This window comes from Magnolia sinica, chromosome 5 (genome assembly GCF_029962835.1).
Source record: "Magnolia sinica isolate HGM2019 chromosome 5, MsV1, whole genome shotgun sequence".
NCBI classification, from domain to species: domain Eukaryota; kingdom Viridiplantae; phylum Streptophyta; class Magnoliopsida; order Magnoliales; family Magnoliaceae; genus Magnolia; species Magnolia sinica.
Genome location: NC_080577.1, coordinates 42,948,335 through 42,971,661, shown reverse-complemented (window position 1 = coordinate 42,971,661; position 23,327 = coordinate 42,948,335). Strand labels below are relative to the sequence as shown.

The following is a 23,327-nucleotide window of genomic DNA, read 5'->3' as shown; positions in this document are numbered from 1 at the left end:
TGTCTCTTATCTCAATGGCCCCATGAGGATACGCAGTGACCACAATGTAAGGGCCAGTCCAACGAGATTGAAGCTTACCTGGAAAGAGATGTAATCAAGAATTATACGAAAGGACTTTTTGACCAGGTGTGAATGATTTTCGTAGAATACGTTGGTCATGAAACGCCTTCATTCTGTCCTTGTAAATTCTCGAGTTCTCGTATGCGTCGTACCGGATTTCTTCGAGTTCATTCAACTGAAGTTTGCGTAGCGAGCCAGCGTTGTCCAGATTGAAATTCAAATTTTTGATCACCCAGTACCTTTATGTTCCAACTCCACAGGCAAGTGACAAGTTTTCCCATAAACAAGTCTAAAGGGAGATGTTCCAATAGGGGTTTTAAAAGCAGTACGGTATGCCCATAAGGTATCGGTCAATCGGATTAACCAATTCTTACGATCAGGGTTAACCATTTTCTCTAGGATATGTTTGATCTCCCTATTGGAAATCTCAGCTTGTCCACTTGTCTATGGATGGTATGGGGTGCTCACCTTATGAGAGATCATATTTCTTCATTAAGCTCTCGAATAATCTATTACAAAAGTGTGAGCCCCCATCACTAATGATGGCTCGAGGCGTCTCAAACCACGAAAGGATGTTCTCTTTTAAGAATTTAATGACTGTACGATGGTCATTATTTCGGCACGGAATTACTTCGACCCATATAGTGACATAATCTACGGCGAGCAAAATATACAAATTTCCAAATGATTGGGGGAATGGTCCCATGAAATCGATGCCCTAGCAGTCAAATGCTTCTATGATAAGGATGGGATTCAAAGGCATCATATTTCGATGGGACAATGCTCCTAATTTTTGACAACGCTCACAAGCCTTGCAAAACTCATGGGTGTCCCTGAACATAGTGAGCCAATAAAAACCACACTGTAAAATCTTAGCCGTGGTCTTTTTAGCAGAAAAGTGACCACCATATGCCTGTGAATGATAGAAGGAGATGACACTCTGATATTCGTCATCCGGCACACATCTCCTTAGAATTTGGTCTGGGCAATATTTGAATAAATATGGATCGTCTCAGAAAAAGTTACGCACTTTGGTAAAGAATTTCTTCTTATCTTGTGCAGTCCAATGCGTCAGTATGGAACCTGTGGCAAGATAATTGGCAATATCAGCGAACCAAGTTGAATGGGAGACTCTGAACAGTTGTTCATCAGGGAACATGTCATTGATATAGGTCGCCCCAGGGGAATCAGAGGTATTAAGGCGAGACAGATGATCGGCCACTACGTTCTCTACTCCCTTTTTATCTTTAATTTCTAAATCAAATTCTTAGAGTAGAAGGATCCATCGTATCAAACGGGGCCTAGAATCATTCTTAGAAAGAAGTTACTTAAGTGCCGCATGATCTATGTAGATAATGATCTTGGATTCGATCAGGTAGAACTTAAATTTATCCAAAGCGAACACTACGGCTAGGAGTTCCTTTTCCATAGTCGAGTAGTTCACTTGGGCAAAATTTAAAGTTCTACTTGTGAAATGAATGACGTAGGGCCTCTTATCTTTTCTTTGGCCTAGAACCGCTCCAAGAGCATAATCAGAAGCGTCGCACATAAGCTCAAAAGGAAGGCTCCAATCGGGTGGCTGCATGATAGGTGCAGTGGTTAATATGCCCTTAAGCTTGGTGAAAGCTTCCTAGCATTGCTCCGTCTACTCGTATGGTGCATCCTTTTGCAGAAGATTACATAAGGGACGAGAGAGGAGACTAAAGTCCTTTATGAATCGTCTGTAAAACCCTGCGTGTCCTAAGAAGGATCGCACATCTCTGATGTTCTTGGGTGGAGGTAGGTTAGAGATAAGATCGATTTTTGCCTTATCTACCTCGATTCCCTTGGACGAGATGATATGTCCAAGGACAATTCCCTTCTAAACCATGAAATGACACTTCTCCCAATTAAGTACCAAGTTCTTTTCTTCACATCTTTTCAGCACACATTTAAGACTCTCTAAGCACTTGCTGAAAGATGAACCGAAAATAGAGAAATCGTTCATGAAGACCTCTAGATATTTCCCCACCATGTCAGAAAAGATACTTATCATACATCGTTGAAAGGTAGCAGGGGCATTACATAATCCAAATAGCATCCTTCTGTAGGCAAAGGTGCCGTAGGGACATATAAATGTGGTCTTTTCCTGATCCTCAGGAGCGATTTCAATCTGATTGTAGCCCGAATACCCGTCAAGGAAACAGTAATAGGAATGACCAGCTAGCCTTTCCAAGATTTGATCAATGAAGGGTAAAGGAAAGTGGTCCTTCCTCGTGACGGTATTCGACTTCCTGTAGTCAATACACATTCTCCAACCAGTAGTAACTCTTGTTGGTATGAGCTCATTATTGGCATTGGCTACGATGGTGATCCCGGACTTCTTAGGAACCACCTAAGTTGGACTCACCCATTGACTATCGGATATGGGGTATATGATACCCACATCTAATAGTTTAAGAACCTCGGCCTTAACCACTTCACTCATGTTTGGATTTAGTCTACGTTGTGATTGCCGAGCAGTCTTTGCATTATCCTCAAGATATATGCGGTGAGTACAAATCGAGGGGTTGATTCCCTTGAGGTCCGCTATCGTCCATCCAAGGGCTCCCTTATGCTCAATGAGAGTAGATATGAGCATACTCTCCTGTTCTTTCTCTAGGTGGGCAGAGATCACCACCGGGTATGTCTCATCTTGACCTAAATAGACATATTTCAAATCAGAGGGCAAAGGTTTTAGGTCAAGCTTCAGCAGCTTGAGGTTAGATGGTAGAGGCGTCTCTTCAATTTGGGGCAGCTCTTCAAATTGTGGCCTCCACCGGTTAACTTCAAGTACCGGTGCAGTATCAAACAAGGCACACGTCTCCCTAATCATGTCATCATCAAAATCATGGGAGTGGGCCAGGCACGTCTCTAGAGGGTCGGCGAATAAGGTCAGGGGTGTCGTATCTTCCACTAAAGAGTTAATCATGTTAATGTCGTGGAAATCGTCATCATCCTCTAAGTTTCTGTCGTTATTGAAAAAGATGTTTGACTCCAATGTCATATTCCCAAAGGACATAGTCATGACACCATTCCTACAATTGATAATTGCGTTTGAAGTAACAAGGAATGGGCGACCAAGAATGACGGGAATCTGAGTGCTCATGTTATTGATGGGTTCAGTATCCAGGATGATAAAATCTACAGGGTAGTAAAATCTATCAACTTGGACCAACACATCCTCAATTATCCCTCTTAGTACATGAACAGAGCGATCAGCAAGTTGTATTATGGTTAGGGTGGGTTTTAATTCACCCAAACCTAACTGTTTGTATACCGAGTAGGGAATCAGATTGACGCTCGCTTCTAAGTCAAGAAGGTCATGATCAATTCGATGGTCTCCGATCACACATGATATGGTTGGGGTATTGGGATCTTTGAATTTGTGTGGCACGTCTTGCTTTAGGATGGCACTCACTTTCTCGGTCAAGAAGATCTTCTTTTAAATATTCAGCCGTCGTTTGGTCGTGCATAAGTCTTTCAGGAATTTGGCATATGAAGGTATCTGTTTTACGACATCAAGTAGAGGAATGTTGACTTTTACTTATTTCAACACCTCTAGGATATCCTGAGAGTTAAAGAGAGGTTTTGGTGCGACCAACTGTTGGGGAAATGGAGCAACTGGCTTTTCTATAAGTTCCGGTTCTAATTTTTGTGGGGCATCACTAGATCCATCGTTGTTGTCCTCTTCCGGTTCTTGAGGCTTTTCGGGCCTAACCGGAAGGGTTTTATCAATGATCTTACCACTCCTAAGAGTGGTGATGGATTTAGCGTGCTCCATTTGATTTGAAAAGCTGGGATTACTTATCTCATTCTGTGGTTTAGGATTGGGGAGCGGTTGTGCAGGAAGCATCCCCTTTTCTATAACCGTGATACGTGAATCCATCTTTTGCATAAAGTCTCGCATTGCATGGGTCAGCTCTTGCATGGAATTTTGAACCGGTTCTTCTTGAGGTTTCCCCTGATTTGGATTTTGATTAAAGAAACCTTGAGGGGTAGCAGTTTGTCCATTTCTCCAACTAAAGTTTGGATGATTTTTTCAACCAGGATTGTACGTATTAAAGGTTGGTCCATTGGAAGGTCTTTGATAATTATTTACGGCATTGGATTGTTCATTTAACACTTCTTGAAAGGCGGGTATCGTAGGACAATTTTCAGTTGTATGACTGTTGCAATCACAGATGCCGCAAATACTTTCATTAACCTTATCCTTCTTTCCTTCCATGGCCTCAACTTTTCTTATGAGCGTAGTCACTTTATACTTGAGATCATCCTCTTCTTTCAAGAGATACAATCCACCTTTCTCCTTTAATTGAGTCAGCCTAGACGTGGTGTTCGATTTTGGGTAATAATCCCATGATTGTGTTTTTTCAGCAAGACTATCGAGGTAATCCCAAACCTCGTCAACATTTTTATTGATGAATTCTCCATTACACATTGTCTCGACCATTTGACGCATGGAAGATGTCAGTCCATCGTAGAAAAAATTTGTGATGCGCCACATTTCAAAGCCGTGTTGTGGGCATGAACTGACCAAATCCTTGAACCTTTCCTAACATTGGTAAAATGTTTCATCCTCCTTTTGGGTGAAGTTCATGATTGTTTTTTTAAGGGTAATCGTTTTATGATGTGGAAAAAATTTCTTTATAAATTTCCTCTGCATATCATTCCATATACCAATGGATCTAGGACACAGTGAATGTAACCATGTCTTAACCTTCTTCTTTAAGGAAAAAGGAAAGAGTCTCAGCCTAACTGTGTCCTTAGACACATTTTGAAAATATAAAGTGGCTATGATCTCATCAAACTCTTTTAAATATAAATATGGTTCTTTAAATTCAAGCCCATGGAACTTAGGAAGGAGTTGGATAACCCTTGGCTTGATGTCCACATGTCCTGTATTTTCAGGAAAAATCATGCATGAGGGCGTACTCACCCCCGCTGGTTGTAAATAATCTCGTAAAGTACGAGGCAGAGGTGCTTGATGCACCTCATTCTCATCCTGAATGTCCTCCACCCTAGGTTGGGGTAGAAGAGGTTGGTTTTCAGCCATCACTTCAATTAACTCAGGGGATTTCGAGTGGTGTTTAGTCTTACGATGGATAGTTAACCCCTTAACCAATCCTCCTTCAGTCAAGAGACGTCGAGTGTTGTCACGGGCCCACTTGGGCATGAAACACTCGCAGCCCTCAATCAAATTTGAAACCTAATCCTAAGAAAGGAAAAGAAAATCTAAAAAGAAAGAGAGTGTTGGAAAGAAGTTACCAAATTGAAGTCCCTAAGTTAAAAACCTGCAAAATAAAATAAAATAAGTTAGATTCTAAAAAGAGAAGGGCTAAAATTAGGAAATCCTTAAAAAAGAAAGATAGCAGTAAACTGATTTCTAAAAGAAGGAATTCCTAAAAGAAAGTGGAAATTTCTAAAATAAATTAGGAAAGTCCTAAACTAGAAAGTAAGTTACTAACAGGGATCTGAAAAATAGAAAGTAGAGAAAGAGGTTACCGAATTAGAAATTTCTATCTTAAAAGCCTACAAAATAGGAAAGTTAGTTTCTAAACAAAAATTCTACAAGTAGAAAATTTCTAAAAATATGTTAGGAAACAAAGTTAGATTCTAAAAGAGTTAGAATTAGAAAGTTTCTAAAATAGAAGATCTAAACCTAAAATTAGAAAGTTTCTAAAAATAAACTATTTCCTAAAAATAGAAAAAGTAGAAGAATTAGAAAGGGATTACCAATTTAGAAGTTTATGTCAGGATCTTACAAAACAGGAAAACAGGTTAGTTCCTAAAAATAAAATAAAAACCTTTAACCTAAAGTTAGTAAAATCCTAATCTTAACCAAATTCTAAAACTAATTAATCTCAGAAAATGAAACCGTCAATCCCCGGCAACGGCACCAAAAACTTGTTCACTCCCCAAGTATAGGGTTGTGATGTAGTAATAAACTCGGTGAGACCGAGGTCGAATCCCAAGGGACTGATACTTGTACATTACCTGAAACTAGGTAGAAATAGAACTAGCCTAAGATGAAATCTAAATTAAATATAAATTGATGAATGATGGTGAGAGATTAATGTAAAACTTAAGAAATTTAGAGGTAGGAAACTAGGGATTCAGAGGATCCACTTGTAGAGATCAGGGAGATCTTATGCCTGTTTTAAGAACTCAACTGGACTTAGAGTCTCATCTTCATCCAGTTGAAGTGTGTAACTATGAAAATCAACTGAACTTCCTTTGATATAGTTTTCAAGAGATGAAAGGTATATGAATTAGAATGGATTCCATCACCAAACCATGCCTAGGAGACAAAGTAAATAACAGAATTAAACTAATTAAAAACCAATCAACATGATATGAGGGTTAGGAAGGGAACCGACATCCAACCATGCCCAGGAGACGATGGCGAACAACAGGGCATCTAGACATTACATGCATGGTAGAGATAACATCCTTAACTCAGCAACTTCTTTAATTTGTAGGATAACATGCATATAAAATCTATGTACATTGTATGGTGTGGAAGTGAAGGTGGAGGGTTCATAGTGACGGAACCGTCCCCTATAGCCATGATGTAATTGGGTCTAAATCCCTCTGGATATCTTCTATGGACTAAAATATGGACAGCATATGTTGCTGTCCAAATTTCAGGCCCATTTTCTGCATTGTTTTAGGCCCATTTGTGGGGCTTTTTATCTCAGATTTCTTTGGGGGTTTTCTGGGGTATGGACCCTACCTTGATGTAGGATGGGGCCCACATCAATTATCCCATGATTGAGACCTATGGGATGGGCCAAAGAGGGCTGGACATCCAGAAATTTCTGGATAGTCCAGCAATGTTGCATGTTGGAAATGGACCTAGTATACCTTGAATTTGGGGAAAGTGGGCCACTTCAGTGGACCCCACTTGCTGTCCATACATGGGAGCACCAAACTCACCTATTTTCCCAGTGATTTTGGAGGCCTAGGCTCACCCCATGAGGTGTCAAACATGGGGACAACAACAATTTTAGCAGCAAAATTTTTTTGATTAATACCTTGCTATATTTTTTTATGTGTGTGATTGTTTGGGCTGGCGTTTGACCCCAAAATTTATCTCTATGGTGGCCCACCTTGCTGGGACCCACCCTATGTGAACATAGGCCATCAAGGCCATCAGATTTTGGGGTGGAAGTGGCTGGACAGCCACCTTGTTAGACGTCCCAGCTAGTTGACGTCCAGCAAGGGTGGCCATCCCACCTCCATGTGGCCCACCTTGATGTAATGTTTCATCCATGCGTCCATCCATTTGTGTGGCCCACTCCTAAGCATGACGTCCATGGTGGGGCCACTTTAACCTTTGATGTGGTCTAGACTATCAAGCCCATTCGACCGCCCACCCCTTTGTGGGACGCCCACTATATTGGGCTTCTGCTGGACTAAAAGTCCAGCAGCAAGGCCCACTTATTTTATGTGTTGTATGTGTACTTCCTATGTGGTGGGGCCCCCTATGCATGTTACAATTGGTGGTTGAATGTCCACATTTGTGTACTCTTCTAGGTCCGACTAGGCCCACTTGCATCTATGGGTGGTTAAATGTCGACCATAGACCCTTGCTAGGCCCATTCTTATCATTTGGGCCCATGTCATCGTCTATCTTAGTCTTGTGGGCTACCCTAGGCTATTGGGCCCCCACAAAAGGTTGTGTTCCTTATGGAATTTGTCTAAGTACCTAGACCTACTTGGTTAGGTGGAGAGTACAACATCGTCGCATGACATACTAGCTTATCTCCAAGACCCATTCCTACATGCATCATATGTGTGCTTGGTTGAGATTATGATTTGTCATGGTTATGCCATTAGGCAGGATATTATGATATTCCTAGAGGGATGGAGTTGCTCCTCTTGAGTGCATTAGATGATCGGGATTGATGCATGGCTGATTGTGTGATTCATGCATCTGGCATTGCATAGCATGTTAATATTCACCCTTTCTTCATTAGGGCCGTATCCTCCACAGGTATATCGTGGATGGCTGGGTTTAGACACCGAAAATGCTACTTGAGCATTTAGGGCACTTAGGATGTCCTTGGGTGAAATCCCCTAAACCTTCATGGTACTAGAAGATGCCTTAATGCCAAGACCGAGTGAAAAATATGAGCACCCGAGTGCCTTATACCATTAGGCCATGACTCCCACTGTAGCGTGGTCGGTTGAGATGGGGTGTGGCCTTACCCGCTTGAGTGTGGGGGCAATAGCTAGGCTGAGTTTGACCAACTCATGAATGGGTCCGCTACCGGCGAGCCTTGCTAGTGATTGGCTGTCCACAGCTAGGTAGTGAGGTCTCTTATGCTCACTAGGCTTTACAACTAGGAGAGCAGTAGTTGAAAGGTAGTGTATTTAATCCCGGTACATTCCTTAGAGTGGAACTATATTGATATTTGTATTTGTGATGAGGATTGGCATGATTACATTGCACCTGGCATATAACATTGGCTATGTAAGCCTCTTGTTGCATCGCCTTAGTATGGCGCCCAGTACTCATATGTTACATTGCATAGCCTTGAGACGGCTTGTATCATTCCTGCTTGGTATAGCTTAGTCTTGGTATGGCTGACAGCATCGATAGTATTCATGGTTCTTGCGCATTTTCGCATACTCTGATATGACATTCCTAGCACTGGTATTACACACACTTACACCGCCCTCTAAGCCTTCTATAAGCTTATACACGATTGATGCGTGCAGGTGATTCTAGGTAGCAGCAGTAGCAGGGTAGGAGCATGGAGCGTGCCGTGGACCTTTTGGAGATTGCCCTTATATAGTTCTTGTATTTCCCTTTTATGCCATGTATCTTGTAAAAGTTTAAATTCTGAGTGGATTTTGTAATAGTGTTCCTGTAGTTATTACACGTGGTTATGATGTTATGATCTTGGGTATGCTCTTTATGAACCAGACTTATGTTATAGAAGTCCTCCTTGTAGGATCCAAGGATCGGAACCTAGTGTATGGGTGCCAAGAGCCAAGAATGAGGTACTACGGAGGCTATCAGCACTGGAATCGGCAATAGGGATTCTTGTGAGTTCGGTCACCGAGTCTAGGGCACAAAAATTGTTGGTATCAGAGCATAATAGAATAACTCAGAAGTAACTTAGGATAACATTACATATCTGCTTCAAGCACGTTTTCTCTTTGATTCTGTTTCCCTAATATCCGAGTCCCTTGAGAATTCTAATCTCAAGGTGTCCATCACCTTTGTTCTTACGATGCCGCCTAAACAAGGCACCCGTGGTCGAGGCACGAGAGGTAGAGGCACCCGTGATACTCGAGCGACCCAATCGATCCGAGCACATCCTGCTCCATCTGTTCTGGACCCTAGTCCTGATCTTAGATCGGAGGTTGTCATTCTGCCTCCAGCTAATCCTATTCCTCAACCAAGGCCTGTCGTACCTATGCCAAAGGCTCCCACAGTTCCCGTGCCTCCACCTGAGGCTTGTACAACCCCTACCATTCCAGTTGGAGCTAAGCTGTTACAGCGAATGCTCCAGGCAGTCACCGCTGCCCTCCAGGGACAGGGCAGGTATCCCGTAGAGACTCCTAATCAGGCCGAACAGATGCAAGCTAGTGCTATATTTTGAGATTTCAGACAACATGATCCCCACGATTCAGGGTGAGCTAGTCCCCTTTGCAGTTGAGTTGTAGTGCTTCGAGGTGGAGAAGATCTTCGATACTATGTAGTGCATGACCCAACAGAGAGTTCCGTTGGTAGTTTTCCTCCTCCAGGGAGAGGCGCAGCACTAGTGGACTTCTGTTTCTAGGTCCGCTGGACCAGGTTTCGTATGGACATGGGAGGACTTCGTGGATTGCTTTGACCAGAAGTTCTTCCCAGAGCACATTCGAGAGCAGTGAGCCTTGGAGTTCGAGACCCTTATTTAAGGTGATATGACCGTGTCCCGGTATGAGGCGCATTTTGTTGCTTTGTCCAGATTCGCCACCTATCTTGTTGATGACAAGAGGCAGAAGGCCCACCATTTTGTGCGCGGCTTGCATCCTGCCCTCTGTAGCCGTGTGGTTGGGCATCTTATTACTACATTTGCTGAGGTTGTACACATGGCCCTAGTTTATGAGTAGGATTGGGCCATTTTACAGAGGGCTAGAGATCAGAGTGGGGACCGAAAGAGGAAGGCGCCTTCCGGTAGCTCCTATCAGCATCAGCACCATTGGCATAGGGGTCATCCAGGGTTTCGACAGCCAGCAGCACAGCTGGCGACATCTTCTTCCCAGCCAGCTTCATCTTCTTCTAGACCATTCGCTGGAGTTTATTTCAGTTGTGGACAGATGGGACATCGTAAGTGCAAGTGTCCCCATCCCCAACAGCAGCAACAGTAGAGGGCACCGCAGCAGCCCCCGCACCATCCACCACAGCACCAACAGCAACAACCCCAGCATCAACCTCCTAGGCCTCCTCCACATCAGAAGAGGCAGCAAGGTAGACCGCCCCAGTGGCCGCAGCAGCAGAAGAGACCGCCGTAGAGGGGACAGGTACCTCCCCCACCAACCCAGGGTAGGTTTTATGCCACTCAGCAGGTTATGGACCCTCAATTGCCTGGACTGCTTCCTTTACCCTCCCAGGGTATATTCTATGCTACGTAACAGGCGCCGGTTCAGGACCCTCAGTCATCGTTAGGAGGAGTAGTTGAGGGTATTCTCCTTATCTCCGCTTCTATTGCCCGTATATTATTTGATTTCAGAGCATCCCATTCGTTTGTGGCCGAGAAGTTTTGCCGATTGAACAGTCTTCCATTGGAGTCTGCTCCTGAGGCCTTATTCGTTTTGACTCTCTTGGGGAAGTTTGCAGTTTTGAGCGCCTCTATTCATCTTGTCCTGTCTTGGTTAGAGAGATGTTCCTGCAAACGAATTTGTTCGTTTTGCCGATGGCTGAGTATGATGTCATCCTAGGTATCGATTGGCTTACCGAGCACCTTGTTATCTTAGACTATGCCATGAGAACAGTCGCATTTTACATACCCAGCTTGCCTATGTTACAGTTCGTTGTCGAGCCCAAAGGAGAGCCGCTGTCGAGTTTATTGGCTTATGTTGTTGAGGGGTCAGTGGTTTGATGTTGTGATCAGTTTCCGATCGTATGCGAGTTCCCGGATGTGTTTCAGTCGATCCCAGATTTACTGTCACACCGGCAGATAGAGTTTCAGATTGATTTGGAGTCCGGTACTGTGCCTCTTTCGAAGGCCCCCTACCATATGGCACTGATGGAGTTGTGGGAACTGCTGGAGCAGATAGATGAGCTTTGGGAGTTGAGTTTTATTTGTCCTAGCAGTTCACCTGGGGAGCCTCGGTATTGTTCGTGAAGAAGAAGGATGGCTGGTTTAGGCTTTGCGTGGATTATGGCGAGCTCAACAAGGTCATTATTAAGAACAAATACTCGCTCTTGAGGATTGATGATTTGTTCAACCAGCTGCAGGGTGCTCAATTCTTTTCCAAGATTGACTTGTGCTCCGGTTATCATTAGATTCAGGTTCGTGAGGAGGACATTCCGAAGAGAGCTTTCCAAACACACCACGGTCACTTCGAGTTTCTGGTTATGTCTTTTGGGCTGACCAATGCACCCGTCGTCTTCATGCAGCTGATGAACGAGGTCTTCCGGACCTACCTTGACCATTTTGTCATAGTCTTCATCGTGTGTATTCGAGGACCCATGAGGACCATGAGATACATTTGCAGATTGTGTTAGAGACCCTCCGTGCCCACCAACTATATGTAAAGCTAGAGAAGTACGAGTTCTGAAAATTCCTCGATCACGTGGTGATGAGGGAGGGTGTCATTATGGACCCCTCAAAGGTTGATGCAGTGTGTCAGTGGGGCCAGCCCACGAATGCGTCTAAGATCTGTAGTTTCCTTGGTTTAGCGGGATATTATCAACGATTCATCAAGGGATTTTCTCATATTGCAGCACCGCTGACCAAGCTGACTCGGAAGGGTGCCAAGTTTGTGTGGAGTGATGCTTGTGAGGAGGCATTAGTGGAGCTGAGGGATCACCTCATGTCTGCTCCTGTCTTCACTCTTCTTGATGGGAGTGATGATTTTGTTGTTTTCACCGATGCCTCTAGAGTTGGTTTGGGTGTTGTTCTGATGTAGCACAGGAGGCCAGTGGCGTATGCCTTGCGCCAATTTAAGGTCCATGAACTGAACTACCCCATGCATGATGGAGTTGGCAGCAGATGTTTTCGTACTGAAGGTGTAGAGGCATTATCTCTATGGAGTCAGGTTCGAGCTCTTTTCAGACCATAAGAGCCTGAAGTATTTGTTTTTGCAGTCAGAGCTGAATATGCGACAGAGGCGATAGATGGAGCTCTTAAAATATTATGATTTCGACCTTCAGTACCACCCGGGTAAGGCAAACATGGTGACGGACGCGCTCAGCCGTCAGCCAAGAGGCCTAGTTGCACAGATGATGGTTCGTGAATGGAAGATGCTCGAGGATGTATCAGAGTTCAACTTTTAGTTTGGCTTGCAGTCCTCTATTGTTCTGCTTTCGAGCCTGTCGATTCAACCCTCTCTTATGGCAACGGTGATTGAGGCTCAACAAACAGACGAATCATTACAGGGATACCAGCAGAGGCAGCATCCATGGAGCAGTCAGACTAGCAGATTGGTTCCGATGGTGGACTTCGCTACAGAGGCTGATTGTGTGTTTTGGACGTGGCAGAGTTGTGTAGAGATATGATGACCAAGGCACACCGATCAATACTTACGATCCACCCAGGCTCCACGAAGATGTACAAAGATATGAGGAGGTAGTATTTCTGGTTAGGGATGAAGCACCAGTTTGTTAGTTTGTGGTCGAATGTGACACTTGCCAGCGTGTGAAGGTTGACCACCAAAGATCCCCTGGTCCTTTGCAGCCATTGAGCGTTCCACTATGGAAGTGAGAGCACGTGTTGACTAATTTCATCATGGGCTTGCCAAAGACTCAGCGTGGTCACGACACCATCTGGATTGTCGTCGATCGTCTGATGAAGTCGACACATTTTATTTTGATGCGTGCGACCTGGACATTGGATCGGCTTGTGAAGGTATTCATTGAGGAGATAGAGAGACTGTACCATATTCTGGTTTCGATTGTCTCTGACCGAGACTCCAGTTTCATGTCTCAGTTTTGGAGGAGCTTTCAGCAGGCAATGGGGTCTACTTTACAGCTCAACATCGCTTATCATTCGCAGATAGATGGGCAAACTGAAAGGGCCAACCAGATCCTTGAGGATATGGTTAGAGCTTGCGTGATCGACTTTGTGGGTAGCTGGGATGAGCAATTGCGCTTGACTGAGTTTGCGTACAACAACAGTTATCAGGCAATCATTGGCATGACTCCTTTTGAGGCACTATATGGTAGACCATGCAGATCTCCTAGTTGTTGGACCGAGGTTAGAGAGCATCGTCTCGTAGGTCCCGAGCTTGTGCAACAGACGTCAGAGATTGTTAATATTATCAGGTAGAGGTTGCGCACAGCTCAGAGCCGGCAGAAGAGTTTTGTTGATCATCGGCGTCGACCCCTCAAGTTTGCTGTTGGGGACATGGTGTATCTCAAGGTCTCACCCATGAAGGGCATGGTGTGGTTTGGAGCGAAGGGCAAGCTTGCCCTAAGATTCATTGGACCTTTCGAGATCACCGGGCACGTAAGCGCCATGGCCTATAGGCTTGCCTTACCTTTTGAGTTGTCCGGTATCCACGATGTGTTCCATGTATCGATGTTGCGGAAGTGTGGGTCAGACATTATTCCAGTGATTGATTGGCAGCCCCTTGAGGTTCGTGAGGATGCTTCTTACATTGAGCAGCCGATTCACATCCTTGATCGAAAGGAGTAGGTTCTCCGGACCAAGGTCATTCCCCTGGTGAAGGTTAAGTGGGGTCATCATTTGGAGGCAGAGGCGTCTTGGGAGCGCAAAGTAGAGATTTAGGAGGAAGAAAGGACTATCTTGGGAAGAGAGATGCATGGGATAGAGAGGATATCTCATGATTATTTTCTAGAAAAGAAAAATAATCATAGCTAGGCTATGTCATTATGGAGGGTAGCTTGCATAGAAAAAGGTGCACTAGGGTGGGGCCGACATGGGAAAATGTGTAAGGGTCTAGGTGGGCCTCACATGCATGATTAATGGCCCAAAAATGGTGCGGGCTACATCTTATGATGTACACATTAAATGGACGTATGAGATGCAGTGTTGGAACTGCGGCATTCATGCGGTCGCAACGGTATAGGTTTCGGGTCGATCCGGGTCAGGTTAACATGAGGAGATTTAAGGATGATCGCGAACGAAATCTATAGGTTGCGGGTCACCGGGATTTGACCGGTAGGACTGCGGGACATAATAGAAGAAAATGGATACTCAGGATAGGGTCTTACATCTCTCCCCACCTACAAAGAAATTTTATCCTCAAAATTTGCCATAACCAGGACAAAATGTAATGCAAAATTAGATCATCATATAAATATCAATTAACAACATAAGAGAAAGCAATACATAATGCAACACAAGCAATCAATCAACAAACAGATGGGTACAATCATTGCTTTTCTACAACCCTCCTCTGTCCTCTCTTCTCTCTTATCTCCCTCTCTTTCCTTTCCTTGCTAGGCGGGACGTCCACCTCTCATCCATTTTTCAGCAAGTTTTCCCCCCTTCTCTCTCCCAATCCCACCATTACAACATCATCTCCTCCATTAAAACCTTCCCTTTGGACCATTGGAGCTAGTACCTTGAAGATTAGAGGAGATCTTAGAAGTGGGTGTTACTTGAAGCTCTCTTTCTTCTCCTTCTTCATGTATTTCTTTTCTAGCATGTTTGGAAGCACCTAGGACCCACCAATCAATGGTGGAGGTCCTACATGACTCCAATATGAGAGGCCAAGAGCCTATTTCATGCATGTTCACTTCCATGGTGGGCCATTCTCCATGGACCCACCATGATGCATTTTTCCTTTGATCTATCACTTCATTGGTCATCTAAACCCTGCATGCATGGTAGGGATAACATCCCTACCTTAGCAACTTCTTTGATTTGTAGGATAACATGCATGTAAGATCTATGTACATTGTATGGTGTGGATGTGAAGGTGGAGGGTTCATAGTGACGGAACCCTACCCTATGGCTGTGATCTCTCTCCCTCTCTCTCTCTTTCTCTCTATTTCTTCCCCTTTGGATTGCTGATATGTGTGGCCCACTGAAGTGATCAAAAAAATCCCAGATCCACTAAAACACTACCAGAAAATTGGGCAAAGGCTACGAATTTAATCCATAGCCATAGACCTATGGCTACGGTTTTCATCCGTAGCATGATCGTCGTCGTAAGTGCTGAGCCAATAGGTCTAAAACCTTTAGCTATAGATTTAATCCTTAGCCATAGATTACAATAGCTACAGATATAATCCGTAGCAACTATTTTTGTAGCCAAAAGTACCTATAGCTACGGATAGTATTGGTAGCTAAAAGTAGTGTTAGATCCATAGTAATATGCTGAATTTAATAACACCTGCGGTTAATATCCATAGCTATTGCCTACATTAAAAATAATAATTATAATCATTCATTCAATTACCACCTTCATAATCATTCATTCATTCAATTACAGCCATTCATTTAATAATGAATCAATTACAATCCTTCATTCAATCAAAAGAAAGTGAGCATAGAGAGTGAATGGCATCTACTGTTTTTCCTAGTCATCAAGGAGTCAATTGTTATTGTGGCCCCAACGCAAACTGAGCCTCAACCACCCTTGATGGCTTCTACTATTTTTCCATAGCAAAAACAGTTTGCACAATAAGAGAAATTGAGGACAAAGATAAGAATAGAAGGTTATGCATTACATGGAATGAATGGCATCTCTAGAGCATTTGATTCCTTCCCGACTTTCTCCATAAGGGTCACCATCAACAAAATACCATCCAGTGAGTTGGGGTGGGAAGTTCAGGGAGATGTAAAGGCCCTGCAATGAGATCTGCTGAGTGGAAGTGTTAGAATTTTTGTACTAAGAAAAAGAAAGTGTGAGAATTCCATTTGGTCTTTAGGCATTATTATGCACAGTATTCTCTAGGATTTTAGTTTCTACAAATGTTGCTTTATTTCTCTTCTTATTTTTTTTTTAAAGCATGAAAGCAGAGAAGTTTCACTCAAAACAATCTTAATATGGAAGTTGTACAGTATCTTCCTCAAGAAGAGAATTCCCTCCCCTAAGTAATCTGAACTGAGGCAAAACCCAAGCATTGGTTCTCATTCAAACCAGTTCAGAAACCACAACCGAAAAATGAAAACAAAACCCCACATTCAAACCCATGAGGTATATAATACAGAGAGAGAGAGAGAGAGAGTCATGGTACCAACCCAAGATCCTTGAAATATTCATTTTCAAGTGCATTTCGGGCTGTGATTCTTCTGCTCGGTTCCAAGCAGAGCATTTTTGAAAGAAGATCGATTCCTTCTAGTTCAAGATCTGGTACATAGTTGCCAAATCCTAAGTTTCAGACCTTCATTCTATGGCCTAAAAATAGGCTGTCGAGAACAAATACAAAAACAGCCTACATATTCATCTGAGTGAGGGTGTTAAAGTCTTTAACACTTCCAAGCTAGTATATTCTCCCAAATGATTTATCAAAACTTTCACCCAAAAATAAAATACAAACAATAAAAGGAGAAGCAATAAAAATATTAAAATTACCATGCAAAGGATCAGTGATTGCAGATGTTTCAGAAAACAGTACACTGTCCAGAATAGAAATAAAAAGAGAAGCAACATAATGTGCTGTTTGGCCATTGATACGAGATATGTATCTGTTTGCCTGAAAATAGAAACACAAAATTGTAAGAAGATAGACATAAATCAAGAGAGATCATACAAAAGCATGATATACCCCAGAGATTGCATAAAAAGAAATCAAACAAATAGTCTACGATGAATTAAAAAGAGGAAATAAAAAAGAAAAATCAAATGAAAGAACCTACTGATTTTGAATAAAAATAGAGCTTATCAACAACTAATACTCAATATATTAAAAAATTCTATAAAAAAAGGCAAGAAAGAAAGAAAGAAAAAGAAAAGAAGTAGAATCTTGTAAAGATTTTTTAAATTCCATTTCCAAGGAAATCAAAACATTAACAACTTGAAAGTACACTTTTGAACTTCTAAGATGAGGTATTTTTTCATTTGTGCAGATTCCTCTAACATCTCTACCCACCAGGGGATTCCCCTTTTGAAAATTCATTACAGTTAAAATCAAACTATTAACAAAGAAGCTACTAATTGCCGCCAAATGGTTTTCAAAATTATGTTTATAAGAACAGAAATCAAGAAAACTCAGATGCTTTGAAATGCTTCTGTCAATTGATTCTCTTGGATTCGGTTTCAAAGGAAAGTAATTAAGATCGTTTGCAGCTAAAAATCGGTGCGGTGAATCGAATAAATGATTATTTTTAAAAAGGAATTATTCAAACAAAAGTATTATAAGATCGAATAATAAAGAAGTATAAGAAAAATCAATCACTCGAGATAGTTTTCAAGAACTAGTATCTAACCAGTCACAGCTTGAAATCATTCAAATAGATTGAAGATTATCAATAAAAACCATCAAAGATCATTCAATTCAACCAGGATGAAAGAAGAAGATAAGTATTCCAAGATCAGATAGAAGATGGAAACAAGTATCCCAATCAAAGGTTGGCTTACATAAATCCCAACATATTAAAACATGATGCGCTGGGATTCTAGACATTGGATTTAGGCCTTGTTCAATGATACAAACCATTTATACAAAATGCTTGGTAAGCATAAGGTCACCTGAATCAGAAGAGTTGGCATCCACAATAGGTAGAAGCTTCTTCATCTCATTCTGGCAGATCTAGCTTTAGTTGACCTTTGTAAACACTCATCCTACAAAATTAGAGCTATCTAGTTCTAGTAAACTCAAAAACTATAACAACTTCAAAAAATGGCAGAAAAAAACATAACTCCTCTTTGCTAATGTAGGTTTTGAGTGAAATATGAGCTATCTAGTTCTAGTAAACTCAAACCCACAGTGATGGCCAAATGCAAATTCATATATGTTTGTATTTTTATTTTTTATTTTTGCCTAAATCTCAATCTAACTTATTTTCTTGTTTAGTCCCTGCACATCTGCATGCATACACATATATGCCTTATATTGCATTGATAGGTGATCATGATCTCAGGCACTTGCAAAAAATGATTTGCAGTTTAAGTGACAATCAAGAGACACATTTATTTGAATAACTAGCAATGTTTTCAGCAATCAACTAGAATTTTCATGTTAAATGATGATTCAAAGGGAGATCTATATGAATTGAATTCTTGATCTTAATCTTAGCTGAGATCCTCACCATGTCCCTCCCATAATATAAACAAAGTAGATATTGACTCATCATCTCACCTTTGTCTATAAGGTCTTTTCCTCCTAAGCAACCTTTCATCAAAAGAAATACCAAAATCAATCCAATAACAACACAACAACCAGCTACGATGCGATGATTGCTCCAGCTAATAGCCCATTGTCACCACCTGCATCAGATCCATAGTCCACAAGGAGAAAAGATTAGATATCATGACAAGGAAGGCTTTGAAAAGGGAAAAGATCAGATATCATGACAAGGAAGGCTATGAAAAGAGAAAAGATCAGATCTTCATGTCCAAGGATGTAGAACGATATAGGAATGGAAATTCACTTTTAACAATGAGATGTATACGTCGAATCTAAGACTTAACGTGTTAGATCTTCGAAAGTTTTGGTTACTCTCTATTGCCTTAATTAAAGCATACTTGTAAAGAAGAGAAGAAAAGAAAAAAATTTCCCCACTTACCACCACTTATCAAACTAAAAGCACAGAAACCAAAAGGAAGAAAAAAAGAGAAAATATCCAAGAGTGTTTTTTTTTTTTTTTAAGCAACAAGATTTCATTAGAAAAGTGGTGAGATACCACACCAAGAGTTTCAGTTCTAGTGACATGTTAGAAGTTTTTGTAAACATACTCTTTTCCATATGAAGCATCTCCAGACCTTGGTGTTATGCAAAAAGTGCATCTAGAGGATGGGAAACACCTCTCACTTTCATCCAAACTCAACAATTGGTAAAAAAAAAAAAAAATCATGACAAAATAATAAGATGTAAAATATGAACCACCACGAATTTCATCAATTTTTATCAAAAAGAGTAATACAATATGGCAGCTGAATATAAACATGCATTCCAAATTAATGAGAACAGCCATAGCTGCTTCCCTGAATGCCAACCTCAGCTTTAACTCCTCCAGAATTTCAGTACTATCTTCTTGACCGGTTTCAAACGTACTCTTTTGCTACAAGTGAGTAGATTGAGAACATGTTATAGGTGTGAACCACACATGAGAACCTCCACCAAGATCTAATGTAGAAGACATAATGATGTTGAATCTAACACTACGAACTCCCAGGACAGGATACCTGTAATATGGCCAGCCTTCCATCCCTGGATGGTAAACCAACCCATATAATCTTGTCAAAATGACCATTCTAACAGAAATAGATTATATTTACTCTAGAACTTAAAGGACAGTTCTTATTGCATACCTGTGATGTTGAAACTTTGAACCCATCCATCTCAGTTAGTATTTGAAGCAAACCTTGCTCCCTTTCAGCGCCACCCTACAAACCATATGTAAGCAAACCCATTATTTACCAACAGTGCCTGATAGTGATAGCTAAAATACAGAGATAAGCAACTTTACATCTGGAATTTCCTTAAAATTGTGAAATTTTGAAATAGAAGTGGCACCCTAAAAAAAGGCTTTCAGCTATTGGAAACCACCATTAGTTGCATAAAGTGACATGAGGCGCATAAAGTATATAACAACATTGAAGACTCCATGATAGTAAAACTCAATTTTAAAAGCAACTAATATGGATAACAACTAAGATGTGGTTATTTTTAATTTTAATTTTATTTTTATTTTTTTTATAACACAGACTATATGTAAGTGCTATAGTTTTTATCCCTGTCTGTTGTCAAATTTGTGATGACAAAATCATTGTTATGTTATATATTACTTGCTTAAGTGAAGCTCTCTCAAAGATCAACATTCATGAACAAGATAAGCTCACATCAAGCAAAGCTCACAAGTACAAGGATCAATCTTGAATGAAAGAACTGCTCACAAGACAAGACTCAAGATCTTAAATGAAAGAACTGCTCACAAGACAAGACTCAAGCTGCAAGACTTCAAGAAGAGTTCAAGGCAGTTTGTACACTTTTAAGATTGAGCTACATCAAGGTTTGATCTACATCAAGATTACAAGGCTCATACTTCAAGGTCACTTGTTCCTAATGTTTCAATGTCCATACTTCATGATTGAGGTTTGATTGACCATAGGTTGACCTTAGAAGTAGGTCATTTCGGATACATAAACCGAATGTTTATTTTACATGTGATTGGTCTGTTCTTCGACTAGTCCTAGACTTGCTTCGACCAGTTTAAGATATTCCTCGACCAGTCGTGAGTTTGTTACAAATTCCAGATAAAAACTGTTAGCCTTCGACTAGTCCAGGAATCTGTTCGACCAGTCGTAGGAACAGTGTCGACTGATCTTCGACCAGTCATACAATCTTCGACTCGAAGTCCAGCAAAGATTTTCTGGACCTACGACCAGTCGAAGGAAACCTACGACCAGTCGTAGGTGACCTACGACCAGTCGTAGAACGGTCAGAGCATATCCCGCCGGTTTTTTTCAAATATCTGTTATGGCTTCGACTAGTCGAAGAGCACTCTAGACCAGTCAAAGACCCGATCTTCTCACTTATAAATAGTGCACGAATCTCAGAAGAAATCGTCGAATTAATTATAGTATTCAAGCCAATCTTCGTCAAACTTTTGAGAGATAATTTTGTGCTCCATCTAAGCTAAGTGTGCTTATTTAATATTCTTCTTTCCTTAGCTTTATTTTAATTGATTTTGTTTCTGCTATTCCAATCTGATTTGAAAAGAGGAATTGTTATTCCCTTTCTTTGGAATCAAAATCAATTAAGGCAAGCCCTATTTGGTTTAATTTAAAATCTATTAGAACTAGAACCATTGTAATCGAGTACTGGACATTGAACTTGGACATTCAATCATCTACTTTGATTTGGTTCTACCGGGCTGCTACAACGAAGAAGATATTCAGGTATTTTACATATTGTAAATCCGTTTCTATTTTGGTTTCTTTCAAGATTTGCCAGAAAAATCTTGTTATATTGGTTATCTGAGGAGAGCCAGGAAAACTCAAAAGTGGGGGTTTTTTTAATTGTGTAAGCCCACATACAAAGACACAATTGTAAGGGTTTTGGGTGAACCTGGGAAAACCTATTTTTAGTGAACGCTAATATCCCCTGTGTGAGGATATTAGGAGTGGAGTGGCTTTCTGTGTGGCTGTTGTTTAACAGTTGGTGGACACACAGGCGAACCACTATAAACCCTTGTGTTGTGGTTGATTATTTTATACTTCTTATTTTTAATTATTCTTTTGTGGGTTGTATGTATGGTGGTGAATGTTGTAATCATTTAATTCAAGCTTTGTGAGAATGTTGTAATAGTTTAGAATTTATTTTTAGCTATTCCTTTATCAGCTTGAATTTCAATTTCATTTAAAAGTTGTTCCAGCAAGGTTGCCCTGCCATTTTTATGGTGTATGGCTGTCCCTAGAACAATACATTTTTTATTACAAGTTATTTCAATTCAGTTTATATTTATTTTTGTATTCCTCTTCGATTTGATACTTGATACAAAGATCTTTCTAGAAATAAGGTTGTCCTACCATAAACTCTGTTTTTGGTGTAAGGTTGTCCTTAGAACAACGTTTGTATCAACCTCTCAAGATCTGAATTTTGAGGTCATTTTAATTTACTGCATTGTTATTCACTTTGGCTATCATATTCTTTATTATTCCGCTGTTATAAGTTTTTATTTGGCATTGTCCTATTCACCCCCCCCCCCCCCCTCTAGGACATATAGCTTGGCCTTTTCACTATACCATCCAAAATTTTCAATAAAAAACCACATCCAAGGATTATCCTGTCAAAAGATTCCAGCAAATCAAAACTGCACAAAAATATTTCATTTTTTCTTGGCATCCATTAATTCAAAAAACATGAGAACCATCAAATAGTATCTAAACCAGCCTTCTAAAACTTGTAGCATCTTAAGAATTAGGAAATGGGAAAAGATCTTTACCCGTCAATAGATGGGACTGTCACAGACATCCAACTACCTATCCACATTTTTTGCCCACTTTTTGAAAAACTGGCATTAATAGAAACTTAAATTTGCATGGAACTCCTACCAACCACCAAATGGGCAGTGGAGTATCTTGGTACAAAATCCATGTCTACCAAAAGGAACAAGTGAGTCATGCTTTGGAAATTTATACCAAAGAACAAAAATCAAAGCACCAGTTGCACATGAAACAATGGATTTTACATATACCTGAAAAGCACATTACAAAGATGTAAGACTGCCCACCAACCTAAGAATCTAGACTGAATGAGTAGAAGTAAATAAGAGATAAAGAGACAATAGTCAAGATATGGTATCAAATGAGGGAATACAAATTCTATAAAGTAGTTTATCTTAACTTACCATCCAAACGCCCCCTTTGTGAGACAGTGTTCACATTGTATCTTGTAATGGGGAAATTGATCATTCTTGCAATTTAACACCTCCAAACATGGCCAAAGATCGGCAGTACAGAATCTGCTGGATTTCCATATCAACAGTACGAGAGCAGAAATTGTACTATGTTGATTGCTCTCCAATGCAATTGCTTCATTGGTATGTTTTTTATAGGTTTTTAACACATGCATTGAGAAATGAAGATGAACGAAAAATGCACCTATAGCCAGGATGTATAGTATATGAATGGACTAGATGAGAAGCTCGGCTTATTCTGTTTGCAGTTGGAATTTCTGTATCCCTTCTTTGTAGCGACTACCGAATGCTACTAGCAAAAAGATTAAAATGAGATATATTAAAACTTATCATAGATTGCTTATGATTCAAAAAAGTCACTTTTATTGGACAATCATAACTATCCATCCATTGCTCGGGGAAAGGATGGCTACATGAATAGGGACAAATCACGAATAGCTTGGATCATCTGATCAATGTGATTTTTGAGCCCATAAAAATGTCATCTGGAATTTATAAGAAGTTCAGATTGATTTTTGAACCTGATTTATT

General features: G+C 40.9%; 1 long non-coding RNA gene and 1 other non-coding gene across 3 annotated transcripts; one reads left to right on the top strand and one right to left on the bottom strand.

Moving 5' to 3' along the window:
- Window positions 1-4,589: 4,589 nt before the first annotated feature.
- Window positions 4,590-4,696, top strand: LOC131247694 (small nucleolar RNA R71). Its single transcript, XR_009171966.1, has one exon. It is a non-coding gene; the product is annotated as a small nucleolar RNA R71 (small nucleolar RNA).
- A 14,218-nt stretch (window positions 4,697-18,914) lies between these two features.
- Window positions 18,915-22,927, bottom strand: LOC131245983 (uncharacterized). 2 transcript variants are annotated; one of them, XR_009171065.1, is made up of 4 exons: window positions 22,728-22,927; window positions 19,687-19,761; window positions 19,561-19,585; window positions 18,915-19,436 (listed from the first exon to the last, which is right to left on the bottom strand). It is a non-coding gene; the product is annotated as an uncharacterized LOC131245983 (long non-coding RNA). The 2 variants fall into 2 exon arrangements; XR_009171064.1 differs by lacking the exon at window positions 19,561-19,585.
- Window positions 22,928-23,327: the final 400 nt, after the last annotated feature.